Raw genomic sequence first — 18,501 nt, 5'->3', positions numbered from 1 at the left:
TTATGATCTTGTGATTTCACTGAGGTTTTGAAATGATTTTTATTACACCCTAGCTTCTGGAGAATATTAGGTTTGTTTCAAGCCTCCCTTCTGGTCTACCTATTTCATGACCTGTCCCTGTCCTGGTCCTGGGGCTGCCTGCAAGTAGAGGACAGAACAATGATCTCCCCACCTTTGTGAAGACTGGCTTTTCACACTGTACAGAGCTGGCAGTAGCCTGGGGGTGGGGGGTGGGGGTGGTCATGGGTCAGTCTTCATCTGAGTTACTGGGGCCGAGGTACTGGCAGACAGCATCATAGTGAAGCTCCACCAGCTGATTCTCTCTCCACAGTTGCACCAGAGCCCGGCTCCGTTCTCTGTCCCAGTCCAGCAGGTGTCCCACTCTTCCAGCCTGTGGCCCCAGCACCGGTTGCCTTGGACTTTGGGGACCAGGGTCTCCAGCATGTCTTCCCTCAAGCCTTCCAGGACTAGGCCTTCATCTGTTAGACACACACAGGCATCTGGGCTGAGGACATCTTCAGTCGTCATCTTGGTGTTGACAACCTTGTGCAGCTTGTCCACAAAGGAGGTTTTATGCAACTGGCTGAGATCCAAGGAGTTCTTGTCAAACTCCTGCTGGGAGACAGGCGCAGCCAGTATTCACTAAGAGTCACCATTCGGCTCCCCATGGCCAGGTGAACCATGGCCCGAACACTGTCAGGATCGAGGCCTTCTACCTTTCCATAGAGGCCTCAGTGAGGGCCAGAAAGAACTACCACAGCTCCCTGGGGCACCAGTCCTTGAGGCTGGTCTTCCTTATCCTTCTCTTGCTCCTCATCTGGGCTTCGCAGGTGGTGGAGGCCGGTGGGGGGCCAGGGCCCCGACTTCAGTCAGGTTCGCACCCAGGCCTAACCCCTTCGGCCTTGGTGGGTTAACACGGGGCTTCAACACTTGATTGAAGGTGCGGCCAACGCCCTCGCCAGGTTTCCAGCCCATGCCTCATAACACAGCCAGCCCATAGGCTTCTACAGGGACTGCCTCCTAGTCAGCTTCCTCCAGCACTGTCTCAGCCCAGGGTTTGCTATCTGCCACCTCCTGGTTGGGGATGCATTCTTGCTGGATCATGGGGTTAGCAAGCATGGGGTCGACACCTGATTTTTCTCTCTCCTCCAGGGACTTCTTGGAGTTCTCAGTGAGCTCCTTCACAGCCTGGTACAGCACCATATCCACCAAGGCCTCAGTATTTGTGGATGACCCAGAGCCTGGGTCGGTAGCTGCCTGCGATGGCCATTCTGGGTCAAAAGGATGACGAGTGCCTTGGGGGGTTCTGAGGGTTTCATTCTCAGAAGCTTGCTCCCTTCCAGGGTCTTTAAGAAATCCTTCTCCTCCAGAGCCGCACCTGAGTCATCTGTATCCGCCAGCGGTCTCTGCTCCATTGTGCGACTAAAGCTGAATTTAATTGAGGCAGCAGAGGCTCCCGCGGGCCACAAAGTACCCTCTTCAGCCTCCGCCATCTTACCCCTCCTTCCCGGGCGACTCTTACACCTTAAGTATCTTAACATTTTACTTAATTATATTTCGATATAGCTGCAAAAAAATATGGCTCTTATGATGCAATGTTATTTTCACTAAGGTTCTTTCCAAGTTGACTTAATGCATACTTGACAGAATTAAGGATATGTAATTCTTCCTTATTCTGTTTTAGGAAATGAAGAAAATAGGTTTTCAAACTAATCTCATTTGCAAAAATATACCATTAACTACCTTTACAATTCTATTGAACTAGGCCTACTTTTTCTCTTCATTTTTAACTTCAGACAAATATAATTTTTAAAATATTTTTATATGTTGTTCCTCGCTAATTTTTTTTTAAAAAGGATTTACTGTCAGGTAAATCATGTAGATCAAAGGGCACAAGTTTTCAGTTATAAGAGGAATAAGTTCTGAGAATCTAATGTGCAGCATGGTGACTATTGCTAATATAGTATTATATACTTGAACCAAACTTATTTTAAGCATAAAACTGTTTAAGAAATTATGAGATTTTCTTATGTGCTTTTTGAGTCAGGTTTTCAAATATTCTTGAATAAGCAGTTGTTGTAACTGGCTTTCTTATTATACATAGCTCATGCCATGATGTCAAGTTTTTATTCTCAGTGTGATAATTGTCTCCATAACATTACAATGATATAAATGAGAATTACAGCTGCAAATTCAGAGATACACATGCTATTAATGATATATGCTCTAAGAATCTTAGATTGGGTTGAACTACCATTGAAAACTAAAAATTATAATCAGTATACTGTTTTATATATGAATAACACTATCAAAAAATTGCTTTCACCTGTTTTATCATGCAATTGGTCTGTTTCACAGAAATGATAGCAGCTATCATTTTATTTTTATACATATTTTATCTCAGAATTTAATCTCAGAATATAAATATGTCCCATATAGAGGTCCTCCTAAAAATTATCTCCAGTATCAATTTAATTGATATGAACAACTATTAGGCAGATGTTAAAACTCTCTCACAGTAAAGACCCAGCATTGGTAAAATAAAACAAAACACAAAACAACAATAAAAAAACAAAAACAAACAAACAAAAAAACCTTATCCTAAGATCCAATGCAAATAAAGTAAATGGAGAGAATCTGATTGAGGCCCAACCTAAGTTACTTCAACAGTAATGCTATTTGGATTACACTGTGTTCTTCTCCTGATATAAAAATAAATCAGATAGGAATCCTATGCTCAATTCTGTTTTGCTAAATTGTTATTTCTGCTTTTCCCTAGGCTGTGTCATCTACTGCTCATGATTCAGATTTATCTGGGCATGTGTTTCAAATTGATGGTATAAGCCTAAGAGAAATCTGTTTATGTGTGTGTATCTGGACACACACATAGGATAATCCACCCTGTCCATCACAAGAAGTCTCAGTGCCCAGGTGTGAAATAAAGGCACAAAGAAAGCCAGTTGTTTAATGGGAAGTGTGGTAAGTTATTCAAATCCATTTTCACCCCTACTCCCTGGGCTCATATTCAAGCGGAAGGGAAAAGAAAGTTGTTAGCAAAAATGAAACAGATGCTTACTATGAGGTATAGGCAATGCTACTATATGATCCTTAACTTAGCATGTATAAAGAAGCAGGAGCCCTTGTTTGCCACAGTGAAATAAATGCTTGTTTATTTTTTAACTAGAGACAGTACAAGCGGGGAAGGGACAGAGAGAGAGAGACACACACACAGAGGATCCGAAGCAGGCTATGCACTAACAGCAGAGAGCCCAATATGGGGCTCAAACTCACAAACTGTGAGATCATGACCTGAGCTGAAGTCAGAAACTTAACTGACTAAGCCACCCAGGTGCCCCTGCCACAGTGAAATAAACAGCAAGAGAGAGCTCAGCCATGACAAGAGTTCTACTCAGTTATCTGCTCTAACAGGACCAATTTGCAGCAGCTCTTGCCATGCCTAAGGGACCAGTGGTGACGACAAATCAGAGAAAAGGTACCTACAGTAGAAAAGCACTTCCAAAAAAGGAGCTCAAAGGCCCTAGGGAAACCGGATATAATAAGAAAGTACATGCGAATCTTCTCTGAGAACTTCCGTAAATATTTATTATGATGAACACAGGGAATGCAGTTGTTAGTACACTATATTAATAAACTGTCCCCATTTGTATCTATAATCCAATATGGTCCAGTAACATTGAGCCTCACTTGTAGCTATTTATGTACATGGCCCATTCCATATTAACAGGCTTTTTGACTCCTCATATGAACTCTAGGAGACATGTATGAGGTCAACTTTAAATTCCCTGAAAAACTCCCCATACCACCACTCAATGAGTGGTAGAACTAATATTATAACCAAAGATTTGGTCCCTTCAAAATCTGTATTGTTTCTCCTACACTACTGCTTATAATCTAACTAGCTAAATTAAGAGCAACTATTGCCCTTTTGGAAACATCCTTGGAAATTGTGTCAGGATGTTCTCTTATCTAACTTTTAGATATTTTGTGTAAAAATTACTTAATATAAGCAAGGCTGTTCTCACCTTTTTCTGTTCAATATTGTTTTCTAGTGTGACAACAAAAGAAAAATATATTAAAGTCAAAATTATTAGAGGGGTGCCTGGGTGGCTCAGTCAGTTAAGCATCTAGCTCGGTTTCAGCTCAGGTCATGATCTCAAGATTTGTGAGTTCAAGCCCTGTATCAGGCTCCATGCCGCTGACAGTGCAGAATCGCCTCCTCCTTCTCCCCCTCCCCTGTTCACATGCTCACTCTCTCTCTCTCTCTCAAAATAAACAAACTTTAAAAACACGGCAAAATGATTAGAAAGGAGAAAATAAATTGGTCATTATTTTCAAATGATAGAAATATCTACATAGCATAGGTTTTGAAATTACATATAACGAGTTAAGCAAGTGCTAAATAAAGATCAATATGCAAAGTTCAATTGCACTTGCATGTGTACCAGCAAAGATTAAAATTCTTTAAAAACATTTGATACTATTTTTTAAAAATTAAAAAAAAGGAGGGGTGCCTGGGTGGCTCAGTCAGTTAAGCATCCAACTTTGGGTCAGGTCATGATCTCACAGCTGGTGGGTTCCAGCTCTGTGTTGGGTTCTGTGCTGACAGCTCAGAGCCGGAAGCCTGTTTCGGATTCCATGTTTCCCTGTCTCTCTCTGTCCTCTCCTGCTCATGCTCTCTCCACACCCCCCTCTCTGTTAAAAATAAACATTAAAAATTTTAAAAAAACATTTTATATGATTTTAAAATAAGAAAAAATCCATAACAAAATGCCAAAAAAAAAGGGTATGTAACATCTACACCCAGAAAATCATATAACATTATTGTAAATCAATAAAGAAGAGCTAAATTAGTAGAGACCTATCTATGGGCTTCATAACATATTAAGGTGTCAATTCTTCCCAAATGGATGTATGTATTCATTGGAACTTCAGTTAGAATCTTAATGGGATACTAATAATATTTGAACATTTGCTCTAAAGTGTATATGGAAGAACAAAGTAGGCTTCCTGAAGAATAGGGGATTTACTTGCTTTACTATATGGGAAGATGATTATAAATGATATAAGATGTATGGTGTAGGTATTGAGTAGTCTCATTGATGAACAGAATAGAACAGGCTAGGTATTGGAATCATATATATGTAGAGCTTGGGTAGCTCACAAATATATGATGGCAAATCAGAGAAAAAAGTGGCAAAAAGAAATACTTTTTCACGTGAAAAAAAAAAAAAAGCTGGATTCTTACCTTCCACCATAAAATAATAAAGAATTGAAGATGAGGAAGATAATCAACTCCACATAGGTTTTCAGAATTATTAATCTAGCTTGAAATTTTTAACATATAACTGCCTTTCTGAGTTTAAGAAAGGATTTCCTAAACAAGACACGATAAAAATACTTGAGAAATTAATTTCTATAAAGATCAAGAAGTTCTCTTCATCAATGGATACCTTTAATGAGGTCAAAAACTAAGCTACACACTTGAATTATTTGCAATATGTATTACTGACAAAATAGTTTTCAGAATATTGACTTTTAAGCCAGTAAGAAAAAACAATCCATTAGATAGGAAAAGTAATGAGAAAATACATGGACAGTAAATATAAGAAGTGATTATCAAAATAAGTAATCACAAAATATAAATCAATACTAAAATGACATATCATTTAATACCCTTTAAATCTGCCAAAATTAAGCAGTTGGACAATTTGAAATATATGGTATAGATCAATGCAGCAATAGAATCCCTTACACATTGCTAGGGCAATTTCAACTTTGTTCAAAACACACTTAAACTTTACAAGATAATGCCAAATTGGTTAACATTCACATGCTATGATAGATTATTTAATGGCCTCAAATTCCTCCCTTTCCTGTGTACACTTCCTTTTATCATGTGACTTTGCTACCTCTTTTATTAAGAGCCGGAATGAATATAAATATCAGGAAAAACAATAGCATAGTTGGATTTTATAGGACCCTGAATAGCCAAAGCAATTTTGAAAAAGAAAACAAGGCTGGAAGCATCACAATTCAAGCTATATTACAAAGCTATGGTCATCAAGATAGTATGGTACTGGCACAAAAACACACTGATGAATGGAACAGAATAGAAAATCCAGATACGGACCCACAACTATATGGTCAACTCATCTTTGACAAAGAAGGAAAAAATGCCCAATGGAAAAAAGTCTCTTCAACAAATGGTGTTAAGAAATGGACAGGAGAGGGGCGCCTGGGTGGCGCAGTCGGTTAAGCGTCCGACTTCAGCCAGGTCACGATCTCGCGGTCCGTGAGTTCGAGCCCCGCGTCGGGCTCTGGGCTGATGGCTCAGAGCCTGGAGCCTGTTTCCGATTCTGTGTCTCCCTCTCTCTCTGCCCCTCCCCCGTTCATACTCTGTCTCTCTCTGTCCCAAAAATAAATAAATGTTGAAAAAAAAAATTAAAAAAAAAAAAAAAAAAAAAAGAAATGGACAGGAGACATGAATGACATTTTCCAAAGAAGACAAATAGCTAACAGACACATGAAAAGATGCACAATATCACTCATCATCAAGGAAATACAATCCAAAACTACAGTGAGATAACATCTCACACCTGTGAGAATGGCTAAAATCAACAATACAGGAAATAACAGATGTTGGAGATGACATAGAGAAAGGGGAACCCTCTTACACTGCTGGTGGGAATGCATACTGGTGCAGTCATTTTTGAAAACAGTATGGAGCTTCCTCAAAAAGTTAAAAATAGGGGCACCTGGGTGGCTCAGTTGGTTGAGCATCCAGCCTTTGCTCAGGTCATGATCTCATGGGTCGTGAGTTAGAGCTCCCCATTGGGCTGGCTGCTGTCAGCCTGTCAACACAGAGCCCACCTTGGATCCTCTGTCCCCCTCTCTCTCTACCCCCCCCCCACTTACACTATTTCTCAAAGTATAAATAAAACATTAAAAAAATTATTTAAAAACATTTTTTTAAAAAAAGAACTACCTTACAACCCAGCAATTGCACTACTAGGTATTTACCCAAAGGATACAGAAATACTGATTCAAAGGGACACATGCATCCTGATGTTTATAGCATTATCAGCCAAAGCCAAATTAGAGAAGGGTCCAAATGTCCCCTGAATGATGAATGGATATAGAATATGTGGTACATATACATACATTGGAATATTAGCCATCAAAAAGAATGAAACCTTGCCATTAGCAATGATGTGGATAGAGCTAGAGTGTATCATGCTTAGTGAAACAAGAAAGAGAAATAGCATATGTTTTCACTCACATGTGGAGTTTAAGAAACAGATGAACATAGGAGAAAAGAAAAAAAAAAGAATGGGAGGCAAACCACAAGAGACTCTTAACTATAGAGAACAAACTCAGCATTGGGGTTTGGGCTAAATGGGTGATGGCCTTTAAGGAGGGCACTTATTGTGACGAGCACTGGGTGTTATATGTAAGTGGTGAATCATTAAATTCTACTCCTGAAACTAATATTACATAATATGCTAACTAACTAGAATTTAAATAAAAACTTGAAACATTAAAAAAATACAGAAAACATTCAGTGGTTGAAGTTAACCATTACTTGTCTCTGTAAAAAATAAATGTACTCTTTATGTGATTGTTTCAGTGACAGTTTTATTTAAGTGAGTGGACTTTTTCATATATTGTTCTGTAATCTACTCAAAGTTAAAGTTACATTAACAACTTTCCCTTTTGATTCAATTTAGCAAGTCACATTCAAATCTTTAACATTATTTATTTATATGCTATCTTATACTAACCTTGCTCTTCTTTTCTGAAAGCAAATGTTTGAATTTAGTCATCTTCCCCAAACCTTCAGAAGGATTTTTAGCTTATGTTAACTTCCTTATATTTATTCCAAAGAAGCAAATTAGTACATTAAATTTAAATAAGAAATGAATTTTAAAACATATTTAAAGATCATGGGGTGGTTCTACTTTTAACTTTTTTGAGGCACAATGGAATATTATTCCACCATTAAAAAAATGAAACCTTGCCATTTGCAATGACACAGGTGGAGCTATAGTGTATTATGCTAAGCAAAATAAGTCAAAGAGAGACAAATGCCACATGATTTCAGGAATATGTGGAATTTGGGAAACAAACTAAGCAAGCAAAGGTAAAAATAGAGAGGGAGGCAAACCAAGACACAAACTATAGAGAATAAACTGATGGCTAATAGAGAAGTGGAAGGGAGAATGGATAAAATAGGTGATAGGGATTAAGGAGTGCACTTGTTGTGATGAGCATCTGGTGATGTACAGAACTGTTGAATCACTCTATTGTACACTTGAAACTTATATTACATTGTATGTTAACGATCTGGAATTTAAATAAAAACTTAAAAGGAGAAAGAAAAAATAAAGGTGTTTAGAAATACAAAAAAAGTGCATTTAAAGGTTGTGCTAGTTAGTAAAACATATTAAATGATTATGATTCATTGAGTATACCACTCCAATTAGGTCTGACCACTACATAAAAATTTAAAATTGTTTTCAGTATTAGAGATTGTAGAAGATACCATAAAAAAATAAATTTAAAACAAATAAGATATTTATTTTTACTCCTTTAAGGAGTTCCCAATTCAACTAAAATACCTTCAGCAAGTTGAATTCAGTTGCTACCTCTTGTGACCACTGGAATTGACACAACGCCTTACATGTAATAAGCCCTCAACAAGGAGATTGTATTGACTTGATGAACATCTGCAATACAAGACGTGCAACTCAAATACAAGATTTCTAGTCTATTGATTAAATATTAAAATTAATCCATTTTACAAAGTTTATTAAGCACCTTCTAAATACATAACATTGAGACAAGATATAATCTAGATTTCAATGAAAGCTATCATAATATTTGTACCTTAAAGAAGTTTATAACTATTCTGAGAAAAAAACAAAACAAACAAACAAAACCCAAAACACGATAAACCAAAAAGAGAAACTACCTCTTGGATGGAATACAAAGTTCGGCAATGCTTAATATCTGTTTGTTAAATCATGACTAGACTACCAGTACTGTAAGGGAAACGGAAGACAGAGGAGGAAAATACTTAACTTATATAAGGACAGAGTACCAGTAAAGTTAACATTTGACTTAAAGTCCCCTGTCAATCTTCAGAAGTCACACACCAGGGTCTAAAATAAGGATCACATACCAGGGAAATGGACAAACATCCAGCGTCATAAAGAATAGGAGCTCAGAATTCTCTACATAAAGCAAACTTTCCTAAAGGGGAACACGTTCAGTAGGTAAAATTAGGAAAAGCAAAAAAAAATCAACAAATCCACTCTTCAAGAGCGTGCCAGCCCAATAGGAGTCTGAATTGGGACTGAGTAGAAGGAAAAAAAGAAAGTAGAAAAGAAAAAAGTATTCCCTAACCATAAGTTCATAATCATACACACTTGTGTCATAAAATCATACCAGGTGTTGCCTTAAAAGTATGAGGACAACAATGCAATCTTGGGACACCTGGATGGCTAAGTCAGTGGAGAATATGACTCTTGATCTTGGGGTTGTAAGTTCAAGCCCTACATTGGGTGTAGTGATAACTAAAAACTAAAATCTTAAAAACAAAAAAGTAACCTAATGCAGCTCCATATTGGCTTTCCCATAGGAGTTTGGAAAAAGCAAATATAAATGTCCTTTGGAGGAAAACATTTTAAATAAAGACACCAACTTCTTCCTATTTATGAAATTCCAGAAAGCAGCCCCCATTGAAAATAATGAGACCTGTCAAGGATCACATAATCATGTAAACTCAACAGAAAAGTCAAACTGAAGAATAAGATTCCCAAACTGCACATGATGGAATCATTGAATTAGTTTATAAAATAAATATATTGAGATGTACACAAAGAGAGGCATTGAAGTTATAAACAAAATTCAACTAAATATACCTGAAAATGTTGAAATATAGGACAAATTAAACTTGAGAAATGGAAAATAGACTACTTATATTAAATCTGAGTACTCTTATTATTAAAATAAAAAGTTTACTACTAATATTTAAATTTTAAGAATTCATACAAGTTTAAAGCAATTTAACATAGCTCTGAAACAATTAGTGGAGTGGAATGTAGTTCTATAGAAAATTTGTCAGAAAGACAAAGATACAAAATATTAAACAGGGAGGATAGAGCGAGTAAGCTTTAATTCTATTTTTAGGAGCTGAGCGAATAGGAAGATTAGGATAAAGGCCATATTCAATGAAGTAATGTTAAGTGATACCCTAGGTTTTCTATAAGATCCCCTTCCTCGGATTCAGAAAATTTAAATAATCCCAAACAGGATTAATAAAAAGAAAATCCCCAACTGGATATGTCATGGTAAAATAGCACAGGGAAAAAGGAAAAAAGAAGGTTTTAAAAGCAAAAAGCAAGATCAGTTGACCTACTGAGGAATAACAGATAGTCTACCTCTCGATAGCAGAAAAAGAAAGCCAGAAAAGAGCAAAATAATATCTTCAGAATGATAAGGAAAAATATATATCAAAGTATAATTGTGGTATGAATTTGTTTTCTTTGTTCTCTTTATTCTACTTTTAATTAAAATAGATTCTCATTTATTAAAAATTACTACCTTAAGTAGTAAAAATGTCCCATATTTTCTTTATGGTTTGTGTTTTTATCTTGTTCAAAAACAACCCTTCCTTATCTGAAGTTCATGAAGAATAGTCTCCTTTATTTTTCCCCTTTATTTCCTTTTAAATAAGATTGTTTTTAAGCCACAAACTTAAAGAAGATTTTTCAACATCCAGCTGAGTAAAGATTTCATTTGGAATATAAAATTAACTCCAAATTAGTTACAAATAATGATCTGTAAATCAATAAGAAGACAATGTAATAGAAAACCATGGGGAAAAAAACAAACGTATTTCACACGAGGACTTCAAAATTAGAATGATTATGTCAAGCTGAGAAGTATTGATTTTTTTCCCTATTCTTTAATGGCACAAACAGTTCTCTATGATATACTTCACACAAAAAATATGGTAATAGATAATGTGAAATCACTATCAGGTAAGATATAATTAAACTTCTAGTTAATTTCCATAGGGATTTCAAGGAAAGAGAAAGTACAGTGAGCCTGGAAGTGTTGTTATCACATTCTTTTAGGAGCAGTAATTTGCATTGTGACATTCCTGACAAGAGAGCGGAAGGAAGAAGAAAGGAAAAGATACACAGGAAAAGGGAAAAGATAGTATTTAGGGATGGTAAATGTGGGGCCATTCTAAGTAAACCAAGGCGTAGCTCTTACAACTTTTTTTTTTCCTGTTACTAAGCAAACCTTTTTTAAATTGTTCAGTTTGCCCCCTCGAAACATGTCAAATGACTCATTCCAGGTTTAGGGAGAGAGTGTTGCCTTTCAATAGTTCCATCCTCATATCCCAGAAACAATCATTCTTTCATGGCATGGTTACCTCATTTAGTCACCTCTGGGAGCTTTTGCAGGTGGGCAGTATTTCACACGCAGTTGGGTTTGTGTACTCTAACATCACTGAACAAAAACAAATTCATTCAGAAAAATAGCCCTAGAGGGATTGGAGGCTGCTAAGGATAGTCATTCTCAGAAATGAAGTGGCCCAAAGCTTTGCTTTCCTTCAGAGTACAGAAGGGAAGCATTTTTATGAATGACATAAGGAGAACAAGCAGAGGAAGGAGCAGAGACAGAGAGAGGTAGGCTGTGTGTATCTATGCATGTTTGAAAACTGTGATTAAACTGTGGCCATATTTTGTTTTACTGTAATTTTCTAGAAAACAAATGGTTTTATATAGGTAGTTATATATTGAGAAACATACATGAAATCAGCCACTTACAGGACAATTTCACTTTTTAAGAATATAGGTCTAAACCTTAGCAAATAATTAGATTGCCACAAAATCAATATAATTAAATTCTTCCTATAGTCAAAAAAACCAAGGACTCTTTCAGTGGTGCGTTATTCATGTGGCCCAAAAAAAGAGCCACACAATCGACTTGGAAGGTAATGCTGCAGAACACCAGTTGCAATGGGAACAATAAATGTGTCCAATAAAGCTTTCTCCCAGCTAGATGGGCAATTAAGGAATAGTCTCTGCCACAAAATTGTCAAGGAAACAATACCTAAACCATGTCTCTGGATCCCTCAAACCTCTTTCTGGAGAGAAGTGTTCTTTTCCAAATGAAGCCTTATCTTAGTAACCTGTTTTGTGATGAAGGCTGATAATTGCTGTTAAGTTGAGCTTTTTGGCTATACTGAAGCAGTTAGATTGGCTACGTACTTAGGCTTGAAAATCACATTTATCAAGCCAACCTAAAAGGTCTGTTATGTAGCCTTAGACCTTGCTAAGAATGCTAAAGCTGGGCAAAGTATAGATCATCCAGAAAAGTCCCAGTTAGGCCTGGCAAAAATAGCTGTGCCACAAAAGTGTTATTTGTAGGATTAGCTTTTATTAAGTTAAAGCTAATTAACAACAAAGGAGTTCTATAAAGACTCAATAATTCTTTGGATTATCTGATAAAGACTTCTAACTGGTTGATACATTTTATAAGCTTCAAATTTCATTACAAAGGAAACATTATGCTGTATGAGTAAAAGAAAAAAATTAGTTTTAATTTAGGACTTTATTCTATGGAGGGGTTTTATTCCTAAATGTGAATGCTGCAGTATCACAACTAAGATTTTAACTATGGGGAAATATGTATCATATGCTTTTGAAAGTGTCGTGGTTTTATTATCTCTGAAAATGCCCTCTTATCCTTCTCCCTTTCTTGTCCTTTCTCTTTCTCCAAAGGCACTCTTGTTACCCCAGACATAGACCCTGAAACCGATGGTTTGTTAGGATTCCAAGGAGGGAGACGGTGATCACAATACATAGAAACACACTTCCAAGTTTTATCAACAGCAAGTTGAAACAACCAACCACTCACTTCAATATTCATTACCAAAATAAATTAACCTAAAATATATATGCACAAAATTCAATTGTTTGGGGGTGCCTGGGTGGCTCAGTTGGTTAAGCATCCGACTCTTGATCTGGGCTCAGGTCATGATCTCATGGTTTGTGAGATCAAGCCCCACATCCAGCTCTGTGCTGATGGTGCCAAGCCTGCTTTGGACTCTCTCTCTCCCTCTGCCTCTTTCTCTCTCAAAATAAATAAATTAATTTAAAAATACGCAAAATTCATTACCATGACCCTTGGCACTCACTTTTATCCAATTCAAAGCTTTAATGTTTTTTAATTTTTATTTATTTTGAGAGAGAGCATGAGTGAGGGAAGGACAGAAAGGGAGGAAGCAAGAGACAATTCCAAGCAGGCTCTGCCCTGTCAGCGTGGAGCCTAATATCGGGCTCGAATTCATGAACTGGGTGACCGTGACCCGAGCTGAAACCAACAGTTGGATGCTTAACCAACTAAACCACCCGGGCACCCCTCAATGCTTTTTTTTTTTATAGGTTGGAGGTTACAGAAGGAATAATGCAAAGGAAAGACTTAGTGTATAAAGTTCAGGTTTAATTATATCAGTAAGTCCATTTATATTAATAGAAAATTCTATTATACCATTTAGAATTTGGTGTTAAAATTTGAAAGTGTATATATATGTGTATGAAATTGTATCTTGTGTTTCTGAAAATTTTCTAACATGAGGATCAACCTAATTCCAAAGCAAAACTCTCAATGTGATTCCATTACGCACATAAAGTGAGCATGTTACACATAACAATGAACAGTACTGTCTGGAGGTACAATTTCTGTCCTGTAAAGGAAAGGGAAAGGGAAAGGGAAAGGGAAAGGGAAAGGAAAGAGTCCCTTTATACACGGCAATTTAAAAAGAAGTAAATGCCTGTGAAGGATTTTTAATGGATTATTAATAACATGAACCTAGCTCAAGACTGTCTACTCACCTTAAACTGATTTTTTAAAGTTTTTCTAGAATGAGCATTTCCTCAGTGTAAGTGATGATAATTATAATACGAGTCATAATTCTTTTCTAGACAGAAACCTGATATTGCAGTTTTTAGCCCAGAATTACTTACCTGATTTATAATATCTAGTTTATAGTGAATATAATGAAAAACTCTAAGGATACAATGAAGGGTTTTTTTCATATTTAAAAAATCAATTTTACTCACAGGTTATAATAAGACCCTGGAAGTTCGATAGTAAAATTCATTCCAGCCTGTTGTTTTACACTCCTGCTCTGCATGCATATAGGTTTATTATGGTGCACTTGTCAAAGTTTCCATTTCTTGTCCTTTAATACTCTTTTTTTTTAAGTTCTTTTTGTCTAACACTTTCCTTTTTTCCGCGCTCAGTCACAACGCAAACACACTCACACCATCACACACACACAGGCACACAAATCCACAATCACAGTAAAAAATCTCACAGCTTTATTAAAGTAGATTATCAAAAGGAAGAAAGTTAAGTCAAATTGTGGTCTTATGAGTTTGTCCGGATCCCCCAGGTACTGTTTCTATGTGGTGACCGAAGATACATTTATTATACTCTTTGCAATGTCTAAAATTTTAATTTTCCGCTATGAAGCTTCTCAGGTCTGTCTGGGATAGTCGGAAATGTGTTTCTAATTGCTTTTTCCATGCAAAAGAACTACAATAGATTACCAACAACAGGACTATTAATCATCCATCTAAGTGCAGCTTTTCTTCTGCATGCAATATTTATAAGTGTTTATATACTCCTGGCTAATGCTAACAATCAATGCCTACTTGATGAACCAACCTATATAATTGTCAAATGCCTGAAACTCACCAAAAGATTCAGTTTATCATTGGCTTCTGTTCCAGATTGTACTTGTGATTAAAAGAAAGAGAAAGAGAAGATATCTTTTTCAAGTTTCTATTAAGAAGAGGAAAATGTTCTAGCTGCATTTTCTTGTAGATTGCACAGAAGCCTTTCATTACTGTCTATTTTCTTACATCAACTATAGCAACAAAATAAGAAGAGTTGGTTTTTCCTACCACTGAATTTGTGAAAGTCATTTCCATGTACAGTTTCTGGGATGCTGAATTAAGAACAAAATCCAATTACTTTAATAGTTTAATCGGAAAAGTTCAGAACTTGGAAGAGTTAAGCTGAATTCTCAATCTCTTGGGTGTCTGTTTAGTTATGTTTAGTAAGGTAGGGCACTATTTGCATTCTCATAGTGATGTTCGTTAACTACAGGTCAGCCTATTTTTTTAAATTTTTAAAATTTTGGTAGTTAAATTTACATAGAGTATTGTATTTCAATCAAGAGTATGAGTTTTCCTTTTATTTATTTATCATACAAGTACGGAATTGCAAGACTATGTTTTACATTTGAAATTTTACAATTTATTCTTATGTCATATATTAATGAATCTATATGTCTATAAACGATATGATTTTAGTATCATATGATTATACTATATGATTATAGTATCATATAGTATCATATCACACTCTAAATTTGGAATTTGTTGATTTTCCAACTAAATTTTTGGCCTTAAATATTTTTCTACAGAATTCAAACCAGAAGAATTTTGAAGTCTGCATTGATTTATTTGGTAATTTATAAATATATGCTATGTCTATCATACCACACCACATTCTATAAATGGTCAAGACTCTCTTAATATCATTTATCTGAAAGTTTGTTTTTTAAGAGGAAAAAGACAACCATGGCAAGTTCAGTACCAATATACAAATGTGACATAAAGTCATCCTTGAGGAATGACAGTGGGAAATTAGGGGATTAATGCTGGGCAGTGTAGACAGAAGACAGCATCTCAGAGAGAGTGGGGCTTAATTGTGTCAGGAAGAGTAGCTGGGATTTGGTCAAAGAGAAGAGAGGAGCTCAAGTCGGAGGGAGACTAAGCAAAAGCTCAAGTGTGGAAATGATTTGTGGCTCAGTAGGCAGATTGGGGGAGGTGGCAGAAGAGAGGGGAGTGTTTCTGTGAGAATCACTGAATAGCTGGAGATATGTTTATGAGGGCAGTATGAGCAGACTGTACGCAGGGTACTGAATTTCAGGCTCAGTCTGAAATTTTATCTTGTAATAGAAACCCATTTTATTTTATTTTTTTTTATGTTTATTTACTTTTGAGAGTGGGAGTGGGAGGAGGGGCAGAGAGAAAAGGGAACCACAGAATCCAAAGCGGGCTCCTGGCTATCAGCACAGAGCCCGACGCGGGGCTCGAACCCACGAACCACGATATCATGACTTGAGCCGAAGTCAGACGCTTAACAGACTGAGCCACCCAGGTGTCCGAATAGAAATCCATTTGAAAATAATGTGTAGGAGGGGACAGGTGAGAAGCAGAATTTCACAAACATTTATCTAAATGAAGTTGCAGGTTAAGACAAGAGCTGCACTGCCACAAGACAGGTTAGCCTATCATCTCAAGAGTACCGTTAAACCAGCCCTTTTGCCAGGCCACGGAATGGATATCTTGGTGAAGGACTGGGAGTTTGTAAGGAATGGAGAATTCTGTTTTGCTTTTCTTTTTTATGGCTGGAATTTTTTCATGAGGTGACATTGTAAAGAGGAAAATTAGACTAACTAGGCTTTAGGAAATTTGCCTATTTCTTGAGAGGGTCTTTTGTGGGTTTCTGGTCTCCCAAATCTCCAGAACATGTTACTGACACATGCAATTTATTGTTTCCAGGACTTAGTATTATTCAAGATAATGGTGATACATGGTTTTCTCACTGTGAAAGTAAGGCTCATAGGATGAGATCACAAATGTGACCGCTTCTCATCTATGCCTCAGTAATCACACATTATTTTCTTTCCTTCTCATTGTCTAGCCTCATCTCTGCCACAAAACCCTTCCTTCTTGTCCCTTGCTCTTTTTATCATCAGTACTTTCCTTTTGTTGTTTTTCTACTTTTTGCTACTACAGAATGGTAGTAAAAGGCAAAACAGAGGTATAGAGCAGTGTCAAAACAAAAATAGGGAGTCCCTTACTTCTAGAAACTGAGGAGCACTCATTGTGGGGGAAAAAATGATTCCTGAGTACCAACAGACTTAATTCAGAATAATTAGAAAAAGTGATAATTACGAAAGCTAAAGAATGCTATTTCCTTAATTTTTTCCCCTCATTTTATCTCTTCAAGGATAGGCTGTTCCTATCACAGTTTATAAGCATGCCAGGTAGCCTCATCTATAATGATGGAAGTTTGGATTGTCATCTGATGGAGTGACATCAAGAGAGTTTCCCCAACAGTCTTGCCAAGTGAGGCAAGCACAAGAACAGTTTTGTGACAAAGGTATTCTGGATGTTTTCATGTCACCACTCAACCACCATAAGGATATGGGGCTACAGGAAAAGAGCTTGAAGAGAAGAGACCCTCTGCATCCTACACTTCCTGCACAAGAGCCAATGGCCACATACTTTGAAGAAGTATGGTATAACCTGCCACCATTTCTAACTTACACCTAACCCCAAACTGCATATATTGTCTAGATGATAACTGTCTAGAATAGTAACATTTAAATACTACTAATAAAATGCACACCACTATAAGTTACATATGCTTAATATGCATGGATATTTATAATTTTTTTTCAGTGAAAGTACACAGGATGGCTCTTTTATTTTGGGTATGTTTCCTGACATATTTTGTTCCCTTTAAGTGATCTGAAAACACCATACCATGGGCCATTATTTACATATCTTATAAAAACTAGACTCAGTCTGAGCTTTCAGGGGGGAGAATTTGGCCCCACTCTGAGGAGACACTCCAAAATTCATCCTTCCGTATGAAATTCAGAACATTCGCCACAATTTTTAAGAGCGGCATATCCTCTAACAGTAGTCTGTACATACTAAGAAAAATCTTTGGAATTTTTTAGCAGGAGAGGCCCCTCCAGTATTTGTACATCTGTTCTCAGTATTGTCGCCAGGTATGTAGCCTTTCTGGTAGATGATGAAAGTTAATTAAACCTAGCACATATTTTATTTACAATATTTTAGCATCAGAGTTTAACACAATTCTGTTGGTATTTTTTTCTTCAAAAATATTTACAATTTCCATTTTAGTGGGCTGCTTGAACATTAAAATCAGACTTCAATTCTTTAATTAAAGTGTAAGGGCATTACCACAGAAAGCTCTTGTTGCTCAAATGAAATATAAAGCATGTGGGGGGAAATGAAAATGTCCCAAGCTCTCAGAGGCAATTAGGCCCATTAGTTGCAGTTCTCCTTTAAGAGGGAGAGGATAATCTAATTGAATGACCATATGCACTACTTTATTAGGCTGATACTTTGCATTTTAGCATAGCTGACATTTATGAAAAGAACCCTTCACTGGGACAATCTTTGAAATGGCCAAAACAGACGATTTATCATCTGGTCTGCTGCTTAGTTGAAATATTTGCATAACGTAAAACGTCAGTGAGGTGACTGCTATCCGAGAACTGAACAATTTTTTTAAGTATAGATTTCTAGCACATATTCTCCTCAGCTGCACACCTAAAGATTGTCA

The 18,501-nt window shown here is 36.7% G+C and overlaps 1 pseudogene; it reads right to left on the bottom strand.

The window, feature by feature from the left end:
• Positions 1–240: 240 nt before the first annotated feature.
• LOC123610320 lies at positions 241–1,493 on the bottom strand (annotated as a pseudogene).
• Between the last annotated feature and the right edge of the window lie 17,008 nt (positions 1,494–18,501).

Source organism: Leopardus geoffroyi, chromosome C2 (assembly GCF_018350155.1).
Source record: "Leopardus geoffroyi isolate Oge1 chromosome C2, O.geoffroyi_Oge1_pat1.0, whole genome shotgun sequence".
Classification (NCBI taxonomy): domain Eukaryota; kingdom Metazoa; phylum Chordata; class Mammalia; order Carnivora; family Felidae; genus Leopardus; species Leopardus geoffroyi.
Note: the sequence above shows the minus strand (reverse complement) of the source record. Positions and strands in the feature narration are given on the sequence as shown.